This window comes from Leptodactylus fuscus, chromosome 5 (genome assembly GCF_031893055.1).
Source record: "Leptodactylus fuscus isolate aLepFus1 chromosome 5, aLepFus1.hap2, whole genome shotgun sequence".
Lineage (NCBI taxonomy): Eukaryota > Metazoa > Chordata > Amphibia > Anura > Leptodactylidae > Leptodactylus > Leptodactylus fuscus.
In genome coordinates this window covers 177,314,378-177,327,241 of record NC_134269.1, presented here as the reverse complement: position 1 = coordinate 177,327,241, position 12,864 = coordinate 177,314,378, and positions in this window count along the sequence as shown.

The following is a 12,864-nucleotide window of genomic DNA, read 5'->3' as shown; positions in this document are numbered from 1 at the left end:
TCATTAACAAAATACATTGTCTACCAATAAGTATTTTGACACCCAGTAAAGTTCTGCGGAGGTAGAGATATGGTCTGGGGGTATTTCTCCTGGTATGGACTTGGACCCTTGGTCCCAGTGCATGGTAAACTCAACGCTGATGACTATTGCACTATTTTAGAAAAGAGTATGCTTCCTACATTATAGCGGTTCTATGGGTCAGACCAATGTTACTTCCAGGATGACAACGCCAGCTGTCATGTAGCGAGGTCTACCATGGTTTGGTACAGTGATAATCAAGTTAAACGACTGGACTGGCCTGCCCAGAGCCCAGACCTGAACCCTATCGAGCACCTCTGGGATGAGTTGGATCGCCAAACTAAGGGGTGCAGCAGCCGTCCAAAATTGGTGAAAGAACTTACCTGTCTTCTATAAGCTGAATGGAATAAAATATCACTAACAGTCATACAAGGACTTGTGGAAAGCATGACCCGGAGGGTTGAGGCTGTAATTGCCCCTCATGCCGCTCAGATCACAGGTGTCCAAATACTTATTGGTAGACAGTGTATTAAAAAGAAGAAGACTCAATACTGAATCCTGTGGTACCCCACTGGTGACTGTGACTCAGAATATGTACCATTAATAACCACCCACTGTTTCCAGTCTGTGATCTAGTTGTTCACCCAGTTACACTTATTTTCCCCTAGTACCAGTATTCTCATTTTATGTACCAAACATGTGGTACAGTATCAAACACCTTTGAAATGTCCAGATATACCACATCTATGGTCTCCGAAAGATCTAGTCTAGAACTAGACCAATCACTCATAAACCCATGCTGATACTGTGTAAAAAATCATTGAGAAAACCAATGATAGTATTTCTTAGAAACCCTTCAAAATGATGAATGTGGAATTGATGAAATCCATTGTGACATCAGAGTGGATGACATGAAATAAGCCCTGGCATAATTTGTGCGTCAGTGGCTTGTGATATTGGGGTGCCTGGCTCTCAATGGCCTCAATGAAAAACATTGCTTTGCCTCATTATATAGGATGTTTCTCTGGTTTTATTAATGTTTTAATTTATCCTTGTTTTATATTGATTTAGGGGGTACATTTTTTGTATGATCCCTTGTGAAAACCTCTGTGGATCAAGATTGGAGATGGCAGAGCACAGTATATTGTATTTGGATGGGTATTCTATTGTATGTGGATGTGTATTGTATCTGTATGTGTATTGTATTGTATGTGGATTTGTATTGTATTTGGATGTGTATTTTATTGTATTTGGATGTGTATTATAGTATATGTGGATATGTATTATATTTGGATGTGTATTATATTGTATGTGGATTTATTTTATATTTGAATGTGTATTATATTGCATGTGGATGTGTATTGTATTTGGATGTGTATTATATTGTATGTGGATGTATATTATATTTGGATGTGTATTATATTGTATATGGATGTGTATTATATTGTATGTGGATGTGTATTGTATTTGGATGTGTATTATATTGTATATATTGTATCATATATGGATGTAAACCGAAATTCATCGACATACATAGGCATAACCTATGGAACATTTCCATTCTATCCATTAAGAACAAAACTTTTAAGCCAATTGTAAAATCTACCCTTCACTTATTATTCATTCAATAGTTTTCACATTATATTTTTTCTGTCTTATTTTTATTTTTATTTTTTTACCTTTTTGTCTATGGCACTATAAAATTATTAAATTCTGGCATGGTATTCATTGTAAATTATTTGTAAAAGAGTTGCTGAATTGACTGTGTGTCACACATAATTTATCTATCTCCTATTTTTCTAGCATTATATAACTCTGTATCCAATTGATACATCTATTATTTATGTTTTGTGGTTATCTTTATAAGGAATTAACTTCAAAAAAATAAATAAATTAGAATTAGAATTCATTAATTTAATGATGGATTTTCTTTATTTTATTGTGATACTTTAATCCTGAAAGTTCCCCCAGGCACCAATCACTAAAGGCAACGTAACTTGTTCATCAATTGTAGATGTGTCATAGATGTGGTCAATGGAAATCCACAAAAATGACAATATGAACATACAAGTTAAATTTACAAATTAATACATCAGAAAATTGAAGAAGAAAAATATTGCTATGGGGAGCAAATAGAAAAAATATTGTTATCACTCAAGTGAAAGAAAAGATTGTTACATGGCTGGACAAAGATCTTAAATAGTGGAAAGTAACTCTAAAAATAACTTGGTAATTTGGATATTGAAAATGCATAAGGTGTAAAAGTGCTTATATAAAAATCACGCCCAGTAGAGGGCACTGAATGCACATAATTCCCAGGAGGTTTTCTGAAGTGCCCTTTTTAGCATTATTCTAATATAAGCAATAGATCTATTGTTTCATTCATTGAAATTGAATGCCTGTTCTTATTCTATTTATTCCCCATTACACTGTTTTATTTTTTATTATGTTCATTGACTAGCAGAACAATTTCCAATAGAGTTTTATAGCCATGACCATAAAATGAGAGAAAGGTGTGACAATATGAGCGTTCTTAAAAAGAAAATCTTCACTAGGAAACTGTTTGGCTCAATGTATATCAGTAGTAAGATCGCCTTACCAAAGTCCATAGTGACTAGAGTATACAAGCAGACAAATCACTGTACAGTAAATCTCTCGTATACTTTACAGTAGTTCATTGACGTTCAGGGTGGCATTTTTTTTTTTAGAGACAACCCATTACATTATCTTACTCTAGTTGACTCTTCTTTCTTGTCATGTTACATTCCTTATGCACTACCATGATCTACCATTTATTACTTGATTCAGTAAACCTAGGAAGAACTGACAACTCCAACAAGGTATGGAATAGGCCGGGTTCACATCTGCGCCCCAGCCTCCGTTCTGCAGGTTTCCATTTCCTGCCTGAAACTGGGCAGGAGACGGAAACCTGCAGACATTTTTCAAACCCATTCATTTGAATGGGTTTGAAAAGTGTCCGGCCGTGAGCGTCGGTGAGCGGTTTATGCTCTCCGTGTCAAAACTGTTTTTTTTTAACCGGACACAGACTTTGTGTCCAGCTTAAAAAAAAAAAAACGGTTTCGCCGTGGAGAGAATAAAACGCTCACCGGCGCTCACAGCAGGACCCAGTCTGAAAGGTTTCCGTCTTCTGCAAGCAGAAGACGGAAACCTGAGAACGGAGACCGAACGCTGGTGTGAACCCAGCGATAGAGTGACTGTTAGTTTTTTCTATTGTATAGTGAGGGGTTTACTGAACATTTAGTTTTTTTGGTTCTATTCTACTTTATTTTAGCAGAAACAAGTTCTGACGTTCTAACGCCTAGATAAAGCATTGCTAGGGAAAGCCATCCAGTATTCACCTGTATTACCGGTATATACAGATTGCAAATTCCAAAGGTCTTTATCTCCAGTTATAAAAAACTTGGAAAAGTACATTTGGCATTTGTTATATCGTACAATGAGAATACAACACAGCAGCTCAGTGGTTAACACTGTTGCCTTGCAGCTCCGGGATCCTCATTTCAAATTTGACCAATTTGATCTGCATGGAGTTTGTACAGTGGATAAAATAAGTATTGAACACGTCACCAATTTTATAAGTACAAGTATTTTCCTAAAGGTGCTATTAACATGAAATTCTTACCAAATATCGGTACCAATCCATCCAATCCACATAAGCAAAGAAATCAAACCATAGATGTCTATAAATTAAGTTATGTGTAATAATGAACATGAAGCTACAGAAAAACTTGGAATCAACAGGTAGAATTGTTTCAAAGATAAAAATAAGCAATACACTCTAAGGCGTGGTTCACATCTGCGTTCAGTCCACATGGGGACCCCCTGAATGGATTATCAAACGCATTGACAAGCAGTGAACAATGAAAGAACACGGACCATGACTATAATGGGGACCATGTGCTTTCCGCGCGGAGTCCACACAAGTCACCCAGACAGGAAAGAAGTTCATTAAGTACTTTTCTCTCCGCATGTTCAGTGCAGACACCGAACATAAAACACACGGAGCCCATTATAGTCTATGGGGTCCATGTGCTTTCATAAGCTCACGCTTGCTAATGTGTTCAATATTCCATTCGGGAGGTCCCAATGTGGACTCCCCAAACAGAATAACAAACGCAGATGTGAACCAGGCCAAATTCCATGGCCTGTATGCTCGTTCACCATGCAAAGTCCATTGCTGAACAAAAAGCACGTTCAAGCACGTTGAATTATCTCAACAAAATTTAGAAAAACCTGTGAAATACTGAGATAATATAGTCTGGTCAGATGAGACCAAAATTGAACTCTTTGGATGCTATAATGCACACCATGTTTGGAAGCCAAAAGGCACTGGCTATCACTCCAAAAACACCATACCAACAGTGACGCTTGGAGGTGGCAGCATCACGGTGTGGGGGTGGTTTTCAACATACGGCACAAACAAACTTCATATAACTGAAGGAATGATGAATGGACAAATGTAGTGAGACATTCTTATTTCACGCATTGTATGTACTTTCCACATGTGCGTTCATTTCCTCTGGGTACTTCAATTTCCTCCCACATGCAAAAAATATGCTGATAGGTACATTGACTTCCTGTAAAACAACTGACGCTTTTGGGTGTTGGGGATGAGCACCTGTATGGCAACCACTAACTCCTCTTCTCTATAATTCTCCATTCACCTTGAGTCCCTTGGTGAGAACATTGCATTACTAATGTTTGTCATTGTCATTTCTCCCATTGCTTAGTTAGACCATTGCTAGGGAGAACAATAGGTTAACACAGTACATTAATGCATACCAAACCCATCCTATAAAAAAGAAAAAAAAAATGAAATGACAATGAACTTGTCACAATACCAATATATATCATAATAACTAAATAAAAACAAAATTTTATTCAATTTAGTTTTCTTAATTTTTAAATTGATATTTTTATTAATAAAAAATAAATACATAAATAAATAAAACTAAAAAGAAAATGACCAACCTCACACACAATAGTGATAACAAGTACAATGAGTATTTGCCTATTACCTAACTGTTATGCATGTTTATTCCTATTTATGTGTCTGTATAATGTATAATGAATAGGGAAGTCTCTCTCCAATCTGAAAACAACCAAAACTCTAATGCCACCCTTGTTTTTTCTCTTCTCTTCTCTAATTTCCAATAGGTCTTCCCCTGACCAAATGCTTATTTCTACAATCTATCAAGAATGCACCAGCCAGTCATGTCCTTCTGTACAATCCCTATACTAGTGCATGTATCTTGTGTCTCCACTGGTTGCTCATTCCTTCTAGATTATCATCCTTTTGGCTACATCAAGGATGCTGGTCACAGGAGGTGCTTCATGGTACTCTTGGCCTTAGGAGATCACTGTCCTTGCCAGCAGACAATTCATTTTTACTATTGCTATTGCACGGGATCAAATATATTTTTTCCTATTGCTATTGGGTGCAGCATCAAGTATAGGTGGACACTGGGAACCAGAAGCCTGCAGGCTAAATTTCAGACACGACAAGACTATTTAGATGGAAGCAGGATGCCATGCTACATTGAGCCTGGGTATAAAACACTTTCACATATGAAGTTGAAGAGCAGATTTGTAAGTAAAATGACATCCAATATGTCACTGACTAAGTTGTAGTAAAATTGTTGGGACTATATTGTGGAGAAGGTTTATTAAAATTAAGAAAAAAGTTACAGCTATAACTTTACCCTGGAGGATTCTGGCTGTTGCATGAATGTTTACTGGTCTACTAAAACATCTCCCAGAAAGAAATACTGGATATAAATGAATATCTCAGCTAAGGATACCTTTTTTCCTTAAGAAATAATGCAGTTATGTCACTTCCGTCAAAAAAACGTGATCAATGCTATTGGATACTGGAATACGTCCAAGTAGCTATATATACTGTTTTATAGCATGTGCCATCCAAAGTCTACTTCTAGTATGTGAAAAATGGATATTCTAGATTGCTGTCTTGTCTTCTGGAGACTGGAACAATGTTACATCTTGATACAGCTTGGGCTAATTACTGGGGCTATAAAAGGCTGAAGAGCGCCTACACATCAGGGCAGACCCAGGGAGTGAGAGGAGGTGTCTGGGTATGTCCTGATACTCTGAGTCTGGTGAAACTGCATCATGCTAATCAGTTGGTTTGTTTGGCTGGTACTAAGCCACATGTATAGTTAGTTTATTGTTACTGTTTAGTAGAGATGAGCGAGTAGTATTCGATCGAGTCGGTATTCGATCAAATACTATAGTATTCGAAATATTCATACTCGATCGAATACTACTCGCTATTCGACTGGAAAAATTTGATGCAGAACCAGCGTTGATTGGCCGAATGCTATACAGTCGGCCAATCAACGCTGGTTCTTCTCCTACCTTTAGAAGTCTTCTCTGTGCACCTTCCCCGCGGCGTCTTCCAGCTCTGAATTCACTCTGCCAGGCATCGGGCCTGGGCAGAGCCGACTGCGCATGCCCGCGCTACAAGAAAATGGCCGCTTTGACTGTAATCCAGCCCGACCCTCACTCGTGGACTTGGTAAGTTCAATTTGATCGAATGTTGCCTACCCCTGAAACGAGCATTTTTCCCCCATAGAGTATAATTGGATTTGATATTCGATTCGAGTAGTCGAATATTGAGGGGCTACTCGAAACGAATATTGAATCTCGAATATTTCACTACTCGCTCATCTCTACTGTTTAGTTAAAAGCTCAGACAAGCAGGATTTTGTTTCACATTATTTTTTATGCCTGCATTTAAGGCTGTGTTTTATTTTGCTCATTTTGTGCCTGAAGTGAACAACATCACAAGACAAATTATACCATGTCATTATTAAATAAAAACTAGGCTAGATGCAGAAGTAATGTGTTGAAAAGGAATTAAACACTTACTGCTTCTATAGGAATTAAGAGAGTAAGTAACAACTAGGTGCTATATTGAGATGCCCTTGATTGAATAATGAGAAAGTGTGATCACCTATTGAAAAGCAGAAGTTTTGGCAGTTTTCTGGTCTGGAGTATTCAGGCATGTGTTAATACAATGTCAAAGAGGACCAAAGAGGCTGATCATCTTTCACCCAAAGGTGTCCATTTTTACAGATTCTTCTAACTTTATCCATGAGGGATCCATGAAAACAGACAAAAATAGCACACAACTGATATTTTGACAGTTCGTTATAATGAATAATCAAAATAATAGTTTTGCAAATAGCCCCCATTAACTGTAATTCACAGTCAAGTTTAAAGTATAGTACGGCTTTAGAGCAACCTAAAGATTAGATTTAATTGGTGTAATAATAAAAATAACAATAAAAGCGTATAAGTACTTTAAATCCCGATTGTATCCAACCTATCCCTGCCAATATATATCACAGATCTATGATAAAACTATTGTTGAAAAGATAAGGGGTTTAATATTTTAGTGAATCTTATTAACATGATGTACCAGATGGTTTACAGTTACATGGTTAATGAACCTAGAAACTACACAATACATCAAATTCTAATTTTTTCTCATTATAATTGCAATAAAACAAGAAAAAATGTACTTGCTTTCCAGAGAAAACACAAATATGACATTATCCTGGCACGTTTTACTAAAACAGATATTGCCTCCACAAATTTCAGGCTTTGTACTGGCAAAATAATTTTTCTTTTTACCTGTACTTTTTCACTGTTTGTATTGCATGAGCCGCATTGGTGGCTGTCTAGCCCTCTACATACAGTATATATCTCACTGCTAAGCACACCATTGTTTAAGTGTACGGCTCAGTGTTATCTAATTAAATAATCAATCCAGTCATCCTCCTGAGAACACAAACCATCATGGAATAAGTTGAGCTTGGCTGGACATTCTTTTCAATATTCACCTATGCATGCAGTTACTGACTGTGACTAGTAAGATAAAGCAGCTAATCGAAACTTTATTTCAATATACTACCAGTGCAAATATTTCTTGTTTTTATCAATACATCTTCTCTTATAATCAGACACAATTTTTTTAAAGTTTCAAACTCACTAGACTTTTCAAAAAGCAAGCAAAGGCATTGTGGCTATACCAAGCTGACTGTGCACATTAAAATGAAAGCCCAGTTCACATCTGCGTTCAGTAATCCGACCCCCTCAAGCAGACTACCGAACGCATTGGCAAGCGGTGAGCTTATGAAAGCACATGGACCCCATAGACTATAATGGGGTTGTGTGCTTTCCGCACGGTGTCCGCACGGAACATGTGGATAGAAAAGTACTTCACAATCTACTTTCCTGTCCGCATGACTTGTGCACAGACCGCACAGAAAGCACAAGGACCCTATTATAGTCTATGGGGTTCATGTGCTTTCATTGCTCACCACTTGTCAATGCGTTCGGTAGTCCTTTCGGGAATGGATTACCAAATGCAGATGTGAACCAGGCCTAGGTCTCATGAAAAGCCAAGAATCATTAAAAAAAAAAAAAAAAAATACTACAAACAATCATTCGCAATGGTCTACACTAGAGTTTTGTCTGCCAAAAAAAAAATGTTCACAGTACACAAAATATTTGGTCAAATTAATTTGCCTGTTTAGTTGTGTATGTTGATGGTGAATGCTCATCCTATCAATCCTACTGTCGATCAACAGGCAGCAATGTCAATCGTTGCTGATGAGTTTGGCTAGCTTTAGTCATTGAGGAGTTCATTTTTCCAAGTGGCAAACTGACAAACTGGTGTCTTCTTCATCCAACCTCATCTACTATGTAACATCTTGGTATCAGGACACCTCTGGAGATCCTGTGAGGTCCATAATGGGTCTGGGCTGATTTCATAACAAAAGTGGAATCTACACAATATTAAATAAGTGATTTTAAAATCAATATCCTCTAATATATTCCATAACATTGATTAGCCATAATATTATAAAGGATGTCCTGGGTCTGTGAGAGACATATATAAAGCAGATTCCGTTTCTACTCAATGTAAGTAATGTATGGTAGGTGGTCTCCATACATAAAATGGCCAGATAGTATGTTATTTCTCATGTACATTCAAGGCAACTGCAAAGTCAAATGAATTGACCATAACTTAACTTGTGATAAACATTTACCGAAATGTCCAGCCAAGATGTTGGGTAAGACAGGGCACATCTGTATATATGTCATAACAGTAGCAGCATGCATAATTAGACAATAGCTTGTCAAAGCTGCAAGCAACCGGGCTGTTGCAAATTCTATAGCGTGGGAAAATTAACCTTTTGACATCATGTCTATGGTTATCAGAATTGCCAACTGTGATTGCACATAGATACATAATACTCTGCCTTCCAGCACTCCATAAAGCATTGCTTGTTTCATGCCTGACTGATACACATATGGTATACTGTACATTAAAAACAGGGATGTTGGCTGAATAGAAAATATTCTGAACTCACAATACCGAATATTTAATTGCCACGAGCCCAACTTCTGTATCGGCACTATATAATTGCTATGCACACATTCACATCATATGCAATTATATTCTCTATTACATTAGTATTGTCATAATATATTGAACATGACAGGGCCTTATTGGTACCCAAACGTCCCACTATAATAGATCTACTTCTAGACGAGCGCTGTTCTATGACTATCCCCAGTAGTTTTCATAGTGGAAAAAAAAAGAGAGAGACACCGAGCGCTCTAAGCGTAGTAAAAACATGACACTTTTCAGAGAGATATTGAGGGTAGAGAAACAGACCAGTTGGCCTCTCACCTGGTCGGGTTGTGTGATGTCACAACCCCAATGTAGGCTTATTGATTGACAATCCAGGTGTGAGTGGTAGCAGAACCAACAGTACACCGGATACCTGGAGATGGAATGTAGAGATGCTGAGAACCAGAGGTTCGTGTTGGAATGGAGTTCTGCGCTCGCTGGTAGGTCTTGGTGATGATACAGAGACTGGATTTCCAAAGGTGGAACTGATTTATTGTAAAACCACAGCACAACGTGTTTCAGGCCTCTTCTTAAGTGTAAAAACAATTCTGGACCCCCCAGGCCGGATGATCACTTGGCGATAAATTTTCATTGGTTTTTGATGTCTCTTGTGAAAAATATCAAATATTTGTAAAAAACAAAAATAGCTGAAATTGTTGATGGATTTGTTGACTTGTCTATTTTGGTCTTCTTTTTTCAAATACCATATGCAGGTAACTAGAGATGAGCGAGTAGTACTCGATCGAGTAGGTATTCGATCGAATACTACGGTATTCGAAATACTCCTACTCGATCAAACACTAGCATGCGCAGTCGGCTCTGCCTAGGCCCGATGCCTAGCAGAGTGAATTCAAGGCCGTAAGAGGACGCGGGGACGCTGCGCAGGGAGAAGAATCCAGCCCGACCCTCACTCATGGACTTGGTAAGTAGAATTTGATCGAATGTTGCCTACCCCTGAAACAAGCATTTCCCCCCATAGACTACAATGGAGTTCGAAACCTGTTCGAACAGTCGAACAGTGTGCGGCTGTTTGAATCGGATTTCAAACCTCGAACATTTTAGTGTTCGCTCATCTCTACAGGTAACATTTCATGCCCGGACAACTTTATCATTGAGTATTTCCTCTTGCCATTATATTTTTTCTCAAACACTTTAAGCAAAAGCAAAACTTTCCTTAGCAATAAATCTGGCTCGAGCATTTCTAGCTTTATTTTGTTTTCACGTAATTTATTATTTTCTTTATAGCTTTTTTTCTTTATGCGTCATCTCTTTCTTGTAGCTTTTATGAGTCAAAGTCTTTTGTTTTTTTAATACAGTTTACTTCTAACTCTTTGATTTTACTACGATCATTTCCTTTGCTACATAATGTAGGTATCTCATATTTATTTCTTTAAAGCTAATTTGTCAAATCCAACATACAGTATAGCTACAGGCCACATGTTATAGAGGATGAAGGGCCAAGAATATCGGTAATAATGAAAAAATCAGCTAGAGAAAAAAAAACTGCTACTGGCTCCCATTGAAATGAATAGGAGGCATTTTTTTTTTTTTTTTTTAAAGTAGATTCTGCCTCAAAATCAGCCTGCAAAAAAATTCAGGGTATATATAACTTCTATGGGAGTATTGTAAAAAAAAAAAAAAAAAAAACCTGCCATATTCGGCTGCTTTCATCACTCTTGACCTGGTGGATAGGAAAATGAGCATCATTTTCCGATCTCAGCCACGTTTGGTCAATATGGGAATAACATTTTAACCCTTTCCTGACATCTGCTGTACTGTTACAGTGGATGCCGGGTGTTTAACTATGGAGGCCACTCAGGAGCCGGGCAGCTGCCATAGCTGTCATGTGGTTGCTGTTTTATACAGCAGGCACCTAGCGTTAATGCCCGCGATTGCTGCGGGCACTAATCTCAGCCATTAAAGGCATCCTATCATTCACACACTATTTTTTCTAGGTACCACGTTGGAATAGCCTTAAGAAAGGCTATTTGTCTCCTACCTTTCGTTGTCTTCTCCGTGCCAAAGAAATTGGCCGCTTACAATAATGTGCAAACGGCCATTTTCTCGTGGTCTGTGGGCATGCGCAGTCTGCTCTGCCCAAGGCCTGAGGCCTAGAAGTTACAAGCCACCGCCGGAAGAAGAGGCTGAAGAAGATGCCAAAGAAGATGGAGGCAGCGCTGGAGAGAGTTCTCTTGCAGCATTGGGGATGCCCCCAGTGCTGTCTGAGCACTGGGGTCCACCCCCAGTGTTGCGAGAGAGCTAATTTGCATACCGGCAAGAACCAGGATTGTAGGCGAATGGCAGCATGGAGAAGACAACAAAAGGTAGGAGACAAATAGACTTTCTTAAGGCTATTCTGACGTGGTACCTAGAAAAAATAGTGTGTGAATGATAGGATCCCTTTAACTCTTCTGATGCCTTGGTCAAAGCTGATCGAGGCACCATTTTACTAGTGGCACTTGGGGACCACCATTTTGCCGGTGATTGCTTCCCAGTACATTGTATAGAATAATAAATGGTGTCACTATAAATAAAAAATTGTCCAGCAAACATTAAGCCCTCATATGGCTCTGAGAGCAGACAAATAAAAAAATTATGTGGTTTGGAGTGGGGGGAGTCAAAAACGAAAGTCGAGAAATGCCTGCGGTGGTAAGGGGCTAACTAAAATGGAGATTGGTTAAGTGTGGACCCATCTGTACCGTTTAAGGTATTTCTGGCCATAATAATAATAATAATAATAATAATAATAATAATAATAATAATAATAAAGTGACTGATAGAAAATAATCTCTACAGAACAGGAAATGCCAGGTGAAAACTACATTATTTAATGCATTTTTATTAATAGATTGTGATGTGGAAACTAAAGAATAAACACTCCAAAAAATGTAAAAAAAAAAAAAAATCTGTTTAACCCCTTAACGCTAAATCACGTACCTGTACGTCAGGGAATGTGGTTAGTTCCCGCATTCCCACGTACCTGTACGTGATTGAGATCGCACGGGCTCAGAAGCAGAGCCCGTGCGATCTCCACAGGAGGCCGGCTGTATCTGACAGCCAGGCTTCCCCTGTAGCAGCAGGAACGGTGATTGCACTGACCCCCGCTGTTTAACCCTTAAGGTGCCATGATCCATAGTGATCATGGCACCCTAGGGGTTTGGCCGGCAGCATCTGGAGTCTGTGTGAGCTGTAATTTACAGCTACACGCTGCTCCTTAATCCCTCCCCCCATCGGAGCGAGCTCCGATGGGGGGAGGATTAACCCCTTGGATGCCAGGACGAGGGGAGGCTAGTCTATGCATCTGCATAGTTAGCTTCCTATAGACTGCAATACACGTGTATTGCAGTCTGTAGTTAGTATAGAACCAGCGATCCTCTCTG